At 39.3% G+C, this 15,032-nt stretch overlaps 1 pseudogene across 1 annotated transcript in view; it reads right to left on the reverse strand.

Annotated features, from left to right (window-relative positions):
- Window positions 1-13,510: 13,510 nt before the first annotated feature.
- The window catches only part of LOC103735777, a 25,371-nt pseudogene continuing 23,849 nt past the window's right edge, over window positions 13,511-15,032 (reverse strand). Inside the window, exon 2 of the transcript XR_607348.1 lies at window positions 13,511-13,860. The product of XR_607348.1 is annotated as a 60S acidic ribosomal protein P2 pseudogene (transcript). The remainder of the gene's footprint in view (window positions 13,861-15,032) is intronic.

A 15,032-nucleotide genomic window follows, 5' to 3' on the forward strand; every position in this document is an offset into this window, starting at 1 on the left:
ATTTGGCAAACAACCCTGGGTAGCATAGGCAAGGATCCTTTTATAAATGAATACATGCTGTTGGTGGCTGGAACGTAAAGGCATCTTGTGAGAGCACCAAATAAAAAGAGCTGCCAAGTCAGGCTGAGGTGTTGTGACTCCAGGGCTATGAATGTTGCAACAATCTATTACCATAGGAAGCATCCTCCTCTCCAGGTATTTGTTTGTTATAAACCACTCCACCTCCTTCCCTTTCCCCTCCAGTTAATATATTTTCCTTCTGCAAACATTATTTGCTGTGCATTACTAGCTCTGCTCAGCTGTTAGCATTTGTGTCTATACTTAGCGTTTTTATTCAGCTAATATTTTCATTCAGTAACACTCACCAGGCATTAGTTTCATTCTCATCATATTTGCTGGAAATATATCCACCCATTAATGCTTGTTTCTCCCTTTAAGATTTATTTTTTAAATTTCCTAGGTATTTTATCTTAGAAAGACTGTCAGCTTCAGCTAGTATTATAAGAAATTTTGATCATTTGCCAACAAGTGCTCTGAGTTAGAGGCTGCTTCTCACGTGAAACAGGCACCAGGTCTCAGTCTTTGGCATCTTTAAAATGGGAGTGGTGAGGATGTTTTGAAGATGGGAGAGCCTTTTGTAGAACTTATCTGCAGAGGTAAAAATAAAGTATGAATGCTTAAGCTGTGCAGGTAGAGGGGAGTGGGAAGAGCTAGGCGGGATAAGCTGGAAATCTCAGAGAAGTAAATGCCATTCATTTGTTGTGAAGAGGATGAAAATTTATTACAGGAGCACTGCACCAAGAAAAAATTACCTTTGGAAATGGCACTAGAGAAGGGCTTCTCACATTTTTGAGGGTGCTCCAATCCAGACATTTTGTTCAGTATGTCTGAGCTACGTCTAGAGTCTTCACTCTGTCTGTCAGGTTCTTTGATGACCTGCTGGTCTAGGGCCATACTTAGAAATCACTGACTTGAGGTACAAGATGACGAAATTATACAGAGAGTTGCCTCCTCCCTCCTCCTCCTTCCCTGGCTGTTTTACTCTTCTTTGCTTTAGTGCCTTACGTCTTTCCAATTCTACAGCTAGAATCACAGACAGTTGACATGAAAGTCCATGTGTAGCTGGGTAAGGAGGGTATTAGGCTTGGGTGGTGCCAGCAGTTAATTGGGAAATGTAGACAAGATATAGGTTAAAGACCTGCAGAAATATTAAGTGGAAAGAATTCTGGCTTTTACACATTTTATGTAATCCCTGTGACATTTAAAAATATTTGCGGTCCATAAACAAAGAACAAACCCTCCTCCATATTCCTGGCAACTAAGATATTTCTCAGAATTTTTAAAAATTTTAATTGACTTACAATACTAGTACATATTTGTGGAGGGCAGTGTGACAGCTTGATACATGTGTTCAGTATGTAATGATCAACTCAGGGTAATTAACACTTCATTCTTTAACATTTCTCATTTATTTATGCTGGAAACCATCAAAATCCTTCCTTCTAATTCTTTCAAATCTTTTATAAGGTTTATTTTTATTGGTTTATATTATATATGTGTGTGTGTGTATCTGTTTGTCTGTGTGTGTGTCGTGTGTGTCTGTGTGTGTGTGTCTGTGTCTGTCTGTGTCTGTGCGGGTATGCACACATGAGTGCAGGTGTCTATGGAGTCCAGAGGAATCAGATCTGGAATTGGAGTTTCAGGTATTTGTGAGCTCCCTGACATGGTGCTGGTAATCAAACTCAGGTCCTCTGAAAGAACAGTAAGCATTCTTAGCAACTGAGCCATCTCTCCAGTCCTTCTTTATAAAATATATAACAAAATGTTGTAAGCTATAGTCAACCTTTTGTGCTGTAGGACACTGATGCTACTTCCTTCTAACTGTAATTTGGTAACTGTGATCCAACCTTTATCCTATTCAATTGCATGCTTCTATGATCAGCCAGGACTGCCTTTGCTATTTCTGCTGTCCATCATTCCCCAAGCCCTCTTCTTACTGGAGGCATCCCTGCTCTGGCTGGACATTGTTCTGGCAGCTTTGTAGAAGGGATTCTCAGACTAGATGAGAAAGCACTATTGAAAATCTTTCTATTTTTTTGTTTGTTATTTTTTATTTTATATGTATGCGTGTATTGCCTTCAGGTAGGTAAGTGCACCCATGTTGTACAAAGCCTACGGAGGTTAGAAGAGGCTGTCGGATCCCCTGGGACTGGAGTTATGGACAGTTGTTAGCTGCCATGTGGGTGCTTGGATTCTAACCCGGGACTTTTGCAAGAACAACCAGTGTTCTTAACCGCTGAGCCGTCTCTCCAGCCTCACCTTTCTATTTTTAAGATTATCTGCTTCCATGCCAAGATGAAAACTCAGAGTATCAAGGAAGCGACCACTAGTTGTCATCAGATGGGATGTAGGAAGGTAACCTAGAGACCCACATACATAGGTGGGGCTGCTGGCACAGCCACATTCTGTTAATACAGATTGAGTATTGTAGCTTCCTTGTGCTTTCTTATTTGGAAGCTTTCTTAATCCATCCCACTCTGTATTCTGTTCTTCCAATGGTCATTTATTGGAAATTGATCTCAGGAGCAATATAGAGAGAAGTGATCCCCAAAGCCAAGCTGGAACTTCTCCAAGTCCAATTTATGGGAAGTAACATGCTACCAGATGGGAGAAGAGAAAAGTGCAGCTCTCCTCAGACCCGTGGCCTTGTGCTGAATCCAGGGCCCAGAACAAAGAGAAGGAACAGTGCTGGTGGTTGGCTGCCATTCTGAAGGGCACATTCTGGCATTCTGGCAAGTCTATCAGAGAGCTGACCCTGGGCTCGAGATGACATTAGAAAGCTGTCAGTTTCCAATTAGGTTCTGGCAGACTCTGCTTGGATTTGGGTTTGAGAGAAGCAACCCTCCTCCTTACACATCAGTGTCCACCATCTCCAACTCCACGCTCTGCCATACCCCAGCCTCCCCCCCCCCCCCCCCCCCGCTCCCCCAAACGCCCCCAGCAACAGCCGCAACCCCCCCCCCCCCCCCGGCGCCACACGGGCCCTAAGCAGCCTCTCCCCCCAGAGTGGGACATCAGGGTGCTTGATCCTCTTTTTTTCTCTTGAGCATCTCCCTGTTGTCCAGAGGAGAATGGTGACTGGCAATGTGGGAAGCACAGTGAGAGTCACCTGGATGCCATCCCCATGCCTGTCATCCTGCTAGGCATGGGGGGTTTAATAAAACCAGCATGAAGCTTCAGGCACAGAATCCCTGGGGTGTTTTCTTTGTGTTCTATTTTGCATTTCGCAGTTGGTTGACATCACTCAGCTGTCAAAATCATTTCCTGGAGACTGTTAGGAAATCTAGGTAGCAAGCCTGCAGGAACGTTGAGTTTTGTTTATCAGAAAAGAGCACATCTACTAGAGGTATCTGGAAAGTGTGGTTTCCAGCTACAACTTGGAGGGAGGGATCTTGGAAAAAAACTGGTTCTGAAAACAGCAACAGGAGCACAGAATAACTTGCCTCTATTCACAGATCCCCTGTTTCTATAGGTATTGCTGGCAAATGCGCACCAGCTTGTGAGATTGCCCCCATTCCCCACTCTCTAAACAGCTCATCTTTGGACCTTCCCAAGCTGGCCTTTCAGCTGGGTTAGGATCCAGGCATTCATCCTGAGGCCATGGGAGAAGCAAGCTCTGTAGACCGGCTGCAGCATCGATACTGAATAATTCTGATAATGACTGTATCAGACTACTTATGTGATTCTGAGTAAGTTTTACAATCTCAGAACCCCTTTCTTTTCTCATCTATAAAAGGAGAAAAAAATAACACCAAGCACCATTGTATTGTTGAAGAGTAATTGAGGCCACAGTAATGATTTTGTTTGATAAAAACACATATGAAACTGCATTTGTCTTGCCCATCCTCTACCTCTTAATTCACAGGAAAGGAATGTGCCTTCCATCTATGCACATCCAAAATCACTGCCTGCTTTCCCCAGAAAATACATGCTCTGTGTCTGTCCCTGTCTGTTAGGAATACATCCAGTTGCACATAACAGAAACCTTGATTCAGTGTCTGAAGCATAGAGTTGGTCTCCTTGCTTAATTTCTGAATGCAGTTTGCTGGCATTGGTTCAGCAGCTTCATGAACCAGTGCTATCTCTGGGGTTCCCATGGTCTTTTCCTGATGGAGCAAGACTGTTATCACTTCTTGAAACACAGTATTGAATTCAGACAGAAGCACAGAGGTGGCAGCTGTACCATTCTCTTTAATCAAGAGAACAAGGAGCCTTTCTGCTCCCCCAAGGATGCTGGCTGTGTCTCAAGTTAGAGACACCGTTAGCTGCAAGGGAGTCAGAGCATACTATATTACATTTCCTCTGCCTCAGTATGGGAGGAGAAAAGGGAAAAGGTTAAGAATATAGTATCAGCCAATAAACAGGGCATGCTGCAAAGACCAGAGGAAATAAAATTTATATTTTTTCTAATCCTGTTTATCATGCCCAAGTGGTTATATAACTTCCTGGGGAGATGTGACCAATGATCTATTCACTCCAGATAAGGCATGGAGAACAGACAAAATAAATGATTCCACTGAAATCTAGCTTGATGAACTAATGAGTTTGTTGGAATTAACAGGAGGAATATAGGTGACACAAAACAGCTGCATCATCAAACCCCACCCCACAGTGGATGGTGACTTATGAAAGCTGTGTGTTTGAAGATCTCTGCCTAAGTTTCAGGCAACCCCACAAAAAAGCTCCATTCTCCAATTGCTTGCTGATTATATCAACTTGGCAAGGTGCCTCAACTTGTAATTTCTGAGTTTCCAGATTTTTATGAACATCCTTCCAGTAAAGAATGCCTCAAGTGGGAGAAAATAGCTACACAATATTAGTTGTACTGGTTTGAATGTGTCCCCCCAAAATCATGTGCTGAAAGTTAAACCCCTAATTCATACATTCATAATATTTAGAGGCGACATCTCCATGAGGAAAATTAGAGTTAGGTATGATCATGAGAGTTCACTCCCTGTAATAACAGATGGAACATATAGTATTCTGTTATGGCAACAGAAAATGGACCAAGATACCAGTAGACTTTGTTGTAGCCATTTAATGTATATGAATATATAGTTATAACCATAGGAGACTGGGCAGCTTTCTGGATCTCGCTGTAATAAATATGATTATTGGTCATGGAATGAGCAGCTATTGCCAATGATAGAGGTTAATAACATCACCCTAGAAATGCCACTTGCTTTGTATGCCCCTCTCACAAGAGTCACTTCAAGAGCTGTCAAGTTACAGGTTGATGTCTGTGTCCTCTTGAAATTCACATATTGAAATCTTGGCCCCAAAGTGATGATATTAGGAGGTGACGATGGTGGAAGGGAATCTAAGTTATGACAGTGCAGCCCCAGGAATGGGATCAGTTTCCTTATGTTAGAAACCCAGAGAGTTCTTTAGCCCTCTCTGTCTTATGAAAACACAGAGAAAAGATGGCCAGACCTTGTACCAAAATCCATTTAACTGCAAATAACAGCTATCCTGGCAGAGTATCTTAGATCATCAGACTCTGAATCTACCAACTCCTGATGTTGAATTGTCAAAAGTAAATGCTTTGTATCTATACTATTCTATGATAGCTAGTTTAGTCATTTTTCTCATGCTATAACAAAACACCTGAATCTGGGTACATAATAAAAGGAAGGAGGTTAATGTAGTTCATATTTCTGGAGGTTCAAGAGCATGGTGCTAGCATCTACTTGGCTTCTGGTAAGGATTCCATACTGCATCCCAGTGTGGCAGAGAAGCAGAACTAGTCACCTAAAGAGGAGCAGGTGTGAAGGAGGTAAAACAAACCAAAGAAACAAACTTGCTTTAAAGCGACCCACTCTCAAGATATGCAACCCAGTCCTGTGAGAGCTACATTAGATCCTGAGGAACAGGGTTTCCCCATGACCTAATTACCTTTTGGAGGATCCCGGCCTCTCAATACCACAGACCTTTAACCCACTAACCTTTGAGGAACAAAATAACATCCAAACAAGAGTCATTTTAGACTAAACCAACAAAAATAAGTAGCCAACATTTTTCGTTGTGACTATGCAAGCACTACGCTTGTTTTACTTATTTCCCCAAAACTAGGTGGAAGGAATTCAGAATATAGCTGTGCAGAGTAGGAGACTAAATTAGACTCTATAGACCCTATTATTTATATATCATAGAGTACATTAAGTTGATTGGGAGGGCAATAAGGGGAGGTGGGGATAGTGGAGTGAATCTAAATACCACCAAAAATATTGTATGACAATTGCAAAAAATCAATTAAAAAAAGAAAAAGAAAGATGGGTGCAGAAAGTTAATCGAGTCTTTTAACTAGTTAAGGTGGGGTTGGGAGACAAGGACAAAGGAGTAAAAGTGTGTGCAGAGAGCTTGGGAGCTGAGGAGCATGGGTTATGGCATCATTTCTACTGTGTATTTCCACAGGCTGGGCACCTACTCTCCTTTCTGTACTTCTGTTCTCAATAGTAAGAACAAAAGTATTCCCTGTGACATAAGGTTTCTAAGTGCATCATAATAATGGAAAATATTTATATAGCATATGCACTAGACACTATTTGTATCAGTTAGCTTTCTTCTAGTTTGATCAAATACTCTGACAAAAACCAACTTGAGGAGGAAAACATTTATGGCTTCCATATCCCAGTCAGAGTTCATTATGAGAGAATAGAAGCCAGGGCAGGAGCCTTGAGACCAAGACCTTTCCCATCATCAACGATCTAGAAATGCCTCACAGACATAGCTACAAGGCAATCCAATAGAGGAAGCTTCCCAATTGACCTACCTCGTCCAAGGTGTGTCCAGTTGACAAAGTCAACCGTGACACTGTTCTATACCTCTCTCTTCCTCTCTCATCCATTTACAAAAAGAGAAAACTGGTATCAACCTTTACTATCCAATGAGTCAAGATGCATGGGATGTGATACTTGCTCCTATGCTGCACTGATACTACAAAATTGAATCTCTATAAAGCTGTCATATGAAACATTGGTCCACACAGTGCCCTACCGGTTTTATAATCCTCTTTCCTCATATCATCAGATTTTATTCTTTTTGAATGATCTTTGAGTAAATATCTTGAATCAATGTTTTTCAGCCAGGGACAGACACCTCTTATTGTGATAGTCAGTTGGACTTGGTGGCACCCATTTCCGGCATCTAGTAAGAAGAAACCATGGATTATAGGATTTTGCTGAACATATTACAAAGGCATGAGAGAATCCCACAACAAACCAACCCAATCTATCAATAGTGCTGAGGTTGAAAATACCATGAACTAGAACAGATATGCAGACAGTGATCAATGAAAGATGATGGTATAAAAGAGCTGCAAGGGCTCACAGCAGACAGATTATACGTAGACTAGCTTCTTAGTCAGGATTGGGGTATAATTCCTAAGACTTTTTAAAAAGTCTTATCAACACCTTCTATTGAAGGTGCTGTGATAAAACACTCTGATCAACCTGAGGAGGAAAAGGTTTATGGCTTATACTTCCCAATCACACTTTACACATTATGGCATGGGTTTGTGACTAAATTTAAGTTTTTTATAGAATGTCCCAATGTTGATTTGCACATTTTCACAAAATGATTTGTGTATGCTCACAAAGTTCTAGGTAGTTGTAAAGGTAATTCTCTGAATGGGTTGGCCCTACATGACCCTTACGATATAAGCATTTGGTGCCTACACAGAACAAACCAGAGAAGCAAGGCTGCTCAGAGGACCTGTTTACCACTGTGTTCTCAGCCTCAGTTTTCTACTGCTACAAGTGACTTACAAAGGCCTTATCCACAATGCTAGGAACTTTAGCAAGTATGCTGAAAACTGTTTTTGGAGGTGACTGCCATCGAATGTTTCTTTCTGTCTCTGAGCTCTGACTTCTAGCTCCTAATCAAATTTAATTATAACAAGCATGACATCCATGACTAAAGTTGATAAAATGTTCACTTACACAAAAAAATCTTTCCATATGAGATAATTAACTTAATCTTCACATCAGATATTTGTGGTCATTACTTTGTAACCTTTTTTTACATGGAAGATTTGTTCAAGATCATGTCTGTGATATGTGTTAGAACTGCGATTCTGACTACAGCAAGGAAATGGAACCAACCTAGTTACCCACCAAAAGATGAATGGATAATGAAAAATCTGGTACATATATAAAATGAAATATTCAGCTCTAAAGAAAAATGAAATAAAAAATCGGAGGAAAATGGGTGGATCTACAATGTAAAATATTAATGAGTCCATCTAATCCCAGAAAGTAAAAATCTGCATGTTCTTCCTTCATATGCAAGTTCTATCCCATAATGTACACAGATGCATATGGAAGCAAATGCACGTGGGTATACTGTACATTTATTTATTTCTTTTTAAATACTTTATTTTGTTTATTTTTTATGTGTATGAATGTATTGCCTGCTTGTGTGTAAGTGTACCCTAGTCATGCAGTGCCTGCAGAGGTCAGAATAAGGTGTTGGATCCCCTGGAACTGGAATTATGGATGGCTGTTAGTCCCAGGTGGGTGCTGGTAATCAAACCCAGGTTCTCTGCAAGAGCAGCCAGTGCTTTTAACCACGGAGCCATCTTTCCAGACTTGGGTATACTATAAATTTAGAAAGGAGAACAATAAAAGGAATTTTTTTAAAAGCATAAATTGGATCATGTCTATAGTACACTTTGTGTAAGCCCCTTGAATTGTATCTCAAGACACAACACACATTTCATAAACAAGCCCTTACATGGTATTGTCTGCATGCAACCCATGAGAGACTGTTATCTTCCAGGGAAATCTGAATTTTAATTTTTTTTTTCATTCATTGAATACTTCAGTATGCTGCAATTTTTTGTAAATGCTAATAAACTTTAAAAATTATACAATAAATACTATTTACTGTTTATCAGGGAAAGATTTTTAAAAAAAGAAAAAAAAAAGAGCAGGTATTTCCAGGAGTGCTGGGCTGTATTTCATCCTGGAATGGAAGCAATGGTTCTAAACACAAAACACAAGCACTTTGCAAAGCTTCTGAAACACAGCTCAGATTCAAAAGCATTGTGCATTATGAGTTGCAGCCTTTTTACCATCTATACAAAGTTTTCTCTTTATGGAAGCATGATGGTTTAATTACAGCAAACAAATACTTGAGATATTTCCTACATCATTCCTTAGAAATAAGGATCAAAGTAATATATCTTAAAATGGCACTGTTAGGATATTTGATTTTTTTTTATTTTTTAGAAGAAGCATTTCATTACAGCTTTAGCATACTCAATAACAATTTCCAGAGCAAAGATACATCTCTTTCAGAAGTGGCTATAAAATTTTTGAGCTATTACTTGAGTTTCATTTTTAAAAAAGTTCTTAAAATGAATTTTGCCTTAAAATTAGGACAAAGTTCCAACAATTACTGAAATGCCCCTAAACATACTTTTGCCATTTTGTACTACATATTTATGTGAAGCACCAACCATTATAAAAGCAAAATATTGATCATCTGAAATATATTGAAGAAGTTCTGTGTCCTTCAGTATCAAATATTCAGCCAAGATTTAATTCTTTATGTGAAAACAGAAAAGCATATCTGTCTCATTACTATGCAAATTTACTTTCATATTCCATAAATGGTAAAATTATATCTATCAAATAATTGCCTTGAATCAATTTCTTTAGGATTTACTATCAGTATTCAATTTGTATATCTCTTTTACATAGCTATATAGACCACTGTGCCATTTACTATTAAAGGCCACATTGTGGTGATGCTTCACAAGAAGATAGTCTGACTCTTAGTTCCATTTTAAGGCCAAGAGTGGACCTGAACTGCTGAGAGCTTGTTGCTTCAGATTTTTCTCAGAACTGTTCTCTAGAACAAGAGTCTGCTCTATGCTTCAATAAAGCAGTATCACCATCATGAAATTTGGAAGTAAAAATCTCATCCTAATTAGAGAATTTTGCCCTTTCTGATCCCTAGATCTAGACTAACACACACAATCATAAACAGATGTTATCAATTTTTCTCATTGTTTGCAATGAGATCAACACTGTAGCACTTGGTATATAAAGGAGTATGTGGTCATTCATACAGTGCTTTAAATTAAGGGCAAGGAAGGGTCATGAGAGACTAAGGTCATATGCCTTCGTCATATGTGGAGCACGTGGCTCAGTGATCTTGTCTATGTTATTAACAAGCTTAAGACAAAATTAACTTTTTGGTTGAAAGGTTAAGTAAAAGTCATTTGTTTATATTATAAAAGGCATTCCTATAAGCTAAGTAAAAATTTTTCAGGCCAAAAGGGCTCACAAGTAGAAAAAGTTTACAAAGCCCTATACTATAACTGTCTTGACAGTAGTCCTCTGTAGAATGCAGAAGTGTGTGGGTAAAGTTGCACCTCACAGTATTGGCTGGTTCTCAACTATCCTAGGGTTCATCATCAGCATTTTGTCTTAAAAGTACCACACCCGCCAAACCTCATTTCCCTCTGTAGAGTTGTACTTTTAACACTTTAACATGTTCCATCTTTTAGTAGAATGAATTCTGCAAATTTGCTTCCTACTATGCACTAAATTTCTTTTGTATTACAGAATTGCCTCTTCATTGCTTTCAAGGGGTCCCTAGTTCTTCTACACCAAAGAAGCTGAGCCAACAGCTTCAACGTACCTATTTTTGCACATTCGTTCATAACAAGTTCCTTTTCATGTCAATCTTTCCACCTCCTTGATCACTGGAGTGGCTCTTCTCTGATTATACTCAGTTGTACTGCAGAAAATGCCTAAAGACCCTAAGGAAATACAAGGCATTCAGTCAGTGAACATCCTAAACATTACTGCCTCTATTCAATCAAATCCACACCCTTCATGATATTTTCACTAACACTTGATACAGGGAAGCCTTTAGTTAGAAGCGCTTGGAAGAACTGTAGGTATTCTTTTTGAGTGTGTTACTAAGAGGCCCAAGGACAATTTTACTTTTAGCCAAGAAACTGGCTACTTTGCTTTGAGGTCTTTTTACCCTAACTGCCTAGCGAATTGCTACCTCCTGTTCTTATCACACCATCCTCTAAAGAGGTTATCCAAATTGCCAATAGGGAATTGGAATACAGACCACTCTGGCTTCTTCCATGCTGAACAGGGATGAAGGGTGAAGCAATTGGAGTACCCCTTCAGTGGGTCTATCTAAAAGACTTCCAAATTGCATAGCTCTTATCTCTAAGGGGAAAAGAAAGCCCTTGAATCCTGAATAGGAAATGTGAAAGAGAAGTAAAGGCAAGAGTAATTAACATTACAAGTTCTAGACAGGGAACTAGAAAAAGAACAGGGCAGTTTTCAAATGTTCTTATGAGAGTCCATTGGAATTTCTTGACAAGGGCTCCAAAAGCATCCCTCCATTGGGTTACTCCTCATTTTTCTTTTGTCTTCCAAGGCTGGACTCTAGCGTGATGGATTCTGAATTTGCTTTCAGGTATTTTGATAGCTGTTGGAGTGGTTAGAATTAGTGTCAATTCCCTCTCAAAAGCTTGTAGACAGGGGGTGAAAACAAATTTATCCATCATTTTAGAGCAATGGTGGGTTGTCTCCCTTAGCTACAGGTGGTCACTACAGCATTGGAGACCAATATTTGAAGTCTTACATCTGAGCAGTACTTTCTGGTTAGGAATAAAATCATCAATGAGAAATAATTGTCTAAATAACTTTCTATATAGACTTAAGCATAATGTCTGGGAAGTATAATCCTTTGAACTCTTAAGTATATGATGACTTTACTCTTTGGTTATACTTTCCTTTTGGATGTTTAAGACCATACAATTGGCCCAAATAAATCAATTTATTTTTACACTTAAGGTCATTTGAGGATCTGTTCCTCAGGGGGTCACATGGGCTTGGGAGGAGCTCCTGGCTCCTTTCTTTTACCAGTGCCATTCATGTGAAGATAAGTCAAAGGTCCTGCTTGACCATGACTGACTCCACTTGGAAGCATGGAGGAAATGTTCTCTCTATGTTGATCCTCCTCTTTGTAGACTGGGCACTGGTTCAAGACCATCTGGTTGGGTCTCCATGGCTCCCTGAACAAGAGGACAGGTGACTCACCACAGTTACAGGACATTTTGAAAGATGTCCCTTAGTCCCCTGGATCTTAGTCAACCTTGGAGGGCAAGGTGCAAAAACTGTCCTTTAAAACCCTCCGACCACATTAGCACAGGCCTCAAACTATGGCTGTTAAACATCCAAAAAGGTTAGTTCCACCAGTCTGGTACTTTTAATTATCATTTGCTATGTAGATAATGCTTGGGCAAAAAACCAAATATTCTCATAAAAACATTGACTACACATACATTTTGTTCCTTAAACTATTTGACTAAACTATGACCATAGAAATTTTAAGATTATGTGTATATTATTTTTGTTTCATCCTTTATATATCATAACAAATCTGTGCAGACCTTCATCACTTGCTTAGGCTTTCTCATTTTTTCTATGTTGGAAAATATCTCCATTCCCATATCCTTATAACATCTTTTACATTCTCATTTTCTTTTTTAAAAAAAAATTTTGAGATATAATAGCATTAAATAAATTTTCTTTCTGCTGTGAGACTTCTTTTCCTGGGGATGCTAGGCAATGCTTATTCCCTTTTAAGGTTCTAGTGTCAAACCCATGTTTGATTAAAGTTTTACTGGGGGAACCAATTAATTTATTGAGCTTACTTACTGAGATAACTGAGGGGTTGCTGAGGTGTATGTATGACCTGAGAGTATGCATACTGGAAAGCCTTTAGCCAACATGGGTCATGCCTTCTCTTCCTAGCCTTCCCAAGATTTTATACTTTAGCCCTCCCCAAGTCCAGGAGGCCATGTGTGATTAGGGCCAAATTACATACAGTTGACTGGGAACATTGGCTGAATAATACAGTGAGGGTCCGATGACCCTGCTTGGCCCTCTTTTAATGAATGAACAAAACTGTCAACAAGCCCAATTGTGATGATGTTTAGCAATCAGGCTCAGCTGAAGTCATGATGATGGTAGTTATTTCATGCAGAGGGGACTGCTGTATAGCATCATCTTATTAAAAGGACCTGATATTTTAAAGGATTTGGTGCTAGAATCTACATGAGGGAGAACATACATCATTTGTTTTTCTTAGTCTGTGTTTCTTCATTTAGTATAACAGTTTCTAGATCCATTCATTTACCTGCAAATTTCATTATTTCATCTTTCTTTACTGCTGAGTAGAACTCCATTGTGTAAATATACGATATTTTTGTTAACCACTCCTCAGTTGAAGGGCACTTAGGTTGTTTCCATCTCTTAGCTATTGTGAAAAGAGCAGCAACAAACATGGTTGTACAAGTGTTTCTACAACAGGATGAGTTCTTTGGGTATATGTCAAGGAGTGCTATAACCAGGTCATATGGTAGGTTCATTTTTAGTTGTTTGGTTTTTTTGGGGGGCGGGGTTGTACATAAAAAGGCTTTATTTTCAGGGGAGCAGGAATTCAGTCAAACAAACCAAATCCCATGTCGTCATCTGACTCCTTGAACACCTCCTTCTTCTCATCTTTCTTCTCCTCGGCAGCAGGGGCAGAGCCAGCTGCAGGAGCTGCAGAGCCAGGGCCAGCAGAGACAGCCACAGCCCCACCAGCAAGTACACTAGCGAGCTTTCCAACAACCTGAGAAACGACATCTTCAATGTTTTTACTATTCAGCTTACTGATGACTTTGTTGAGCCGGTCATCGTCCGCCTTAATGCCCACTCTCTCTAGGATCTTCTTGATGTCCTTGGTGCTGTGGGAGGAGTTTAAGATTTCTCCACACTGCTTTCCATAGAAGTTGCATGAGTTTGCAATCCCACCAGCAGTGAATGAGCATTCCCCTTTCTCTATATCCTCACCAGCAATTGGTATCATTTATTCTCTTGATCCTAGCCAGTCTGATTGGGATAAGGTGATACCTTAGGGTGGTTTTAATTGGCATTTCCTTAATTACTAATGATGTTGAACACTTTTTGAGATGCTTCTCAGCCATCTTTATTTCTTCCTTTGAGAACTCTCTTTTTAGATCTTTAGCCCATCTTTTAATTGGGTCATTTCATTTCTTGATTCTTTGTTCTTTGTTTTTTTTATATATTCTGTATGTTAAACCTCTGTCAGATGTATCCCTGGTGAAGATTTTTTGCCATTTCTCTTCACATTTTTGATTGTTTCTTTTGCTGTACAGAAGATTTTTAGTTTAATGAAGTCCCACTTATTGATTGCTGACCTTAATTCCTGAGTGTTAATTCCTGAGCAATTTCTGATTTAGAAAATCCCTTCCTACACCTATATGTCACTGCCAACATTTTCTTATAATAGTTTCAAAGTTTCCAGTTTCACATTGAGGTCATGGTTCCATTTGAAATTGACTTTTGTGTAAGGTGAAAGATAAGGATCTAGTTTCATTCTTCTGCAGGTAGAGATCCAGTTTTGCCAGCACCATTTGTTGAGGTTGCTATCTTTCCCCTATTGTGTGTTCTTGGCACCTTTGTCAAATATCAGGTGGCTTAATTTGGATGTACACAGGTTTTGTTCTTCAATGATGTTCCATTGATCTATGTGTCTTTTCTTGGGCCAGTACCATGCTTTTTTATGACTATAGCTCCATAGTATACTTTGAGATCTGGTATAGTAAAATCCTCAGCATGGCTCTTATTGCTCAGGGTTGCCTTGGCTATCCGGGGTCTTTTGTGTTTCCATATGAATTTGAGGATTTTTTTTTTCTAATTCCAAGAAGTATGTCATGGGGATTTTGATTGGGATTGCATTGAATCTATATATTGCTTTTGGTAGGATGGTCATTTTCACAATATTCTTCCAATCCATGAGCATGGGAGGTCCTTCCATCTCCTGGTGTCTTCCTCAGTCTCTTTCTTTAACAATTTAAAATGTGCATTGTAGAGATCTTTGGTGTCTTTGGTCAGATTTATTAAAGGATGTTTTATTTTTATTGA

The sequence above is a fragment of the Nannospalax galili genome, unplaced genomic scaffold (genome assembly GCF_000622305.1).
Source record: "Nannospalax galili isolate Female #2095 unplaced genomic scaffold, S.galili_v1.0 scaffold690, whole genome shotgun sequence".
Classification (NCBI taxonomy): domain Eukaryota; kingdom Metazoa; phylum Chordata; class Mammalia; order Rodentia; family Spalacidae; genus Nannospalax; species Nannospalax galili.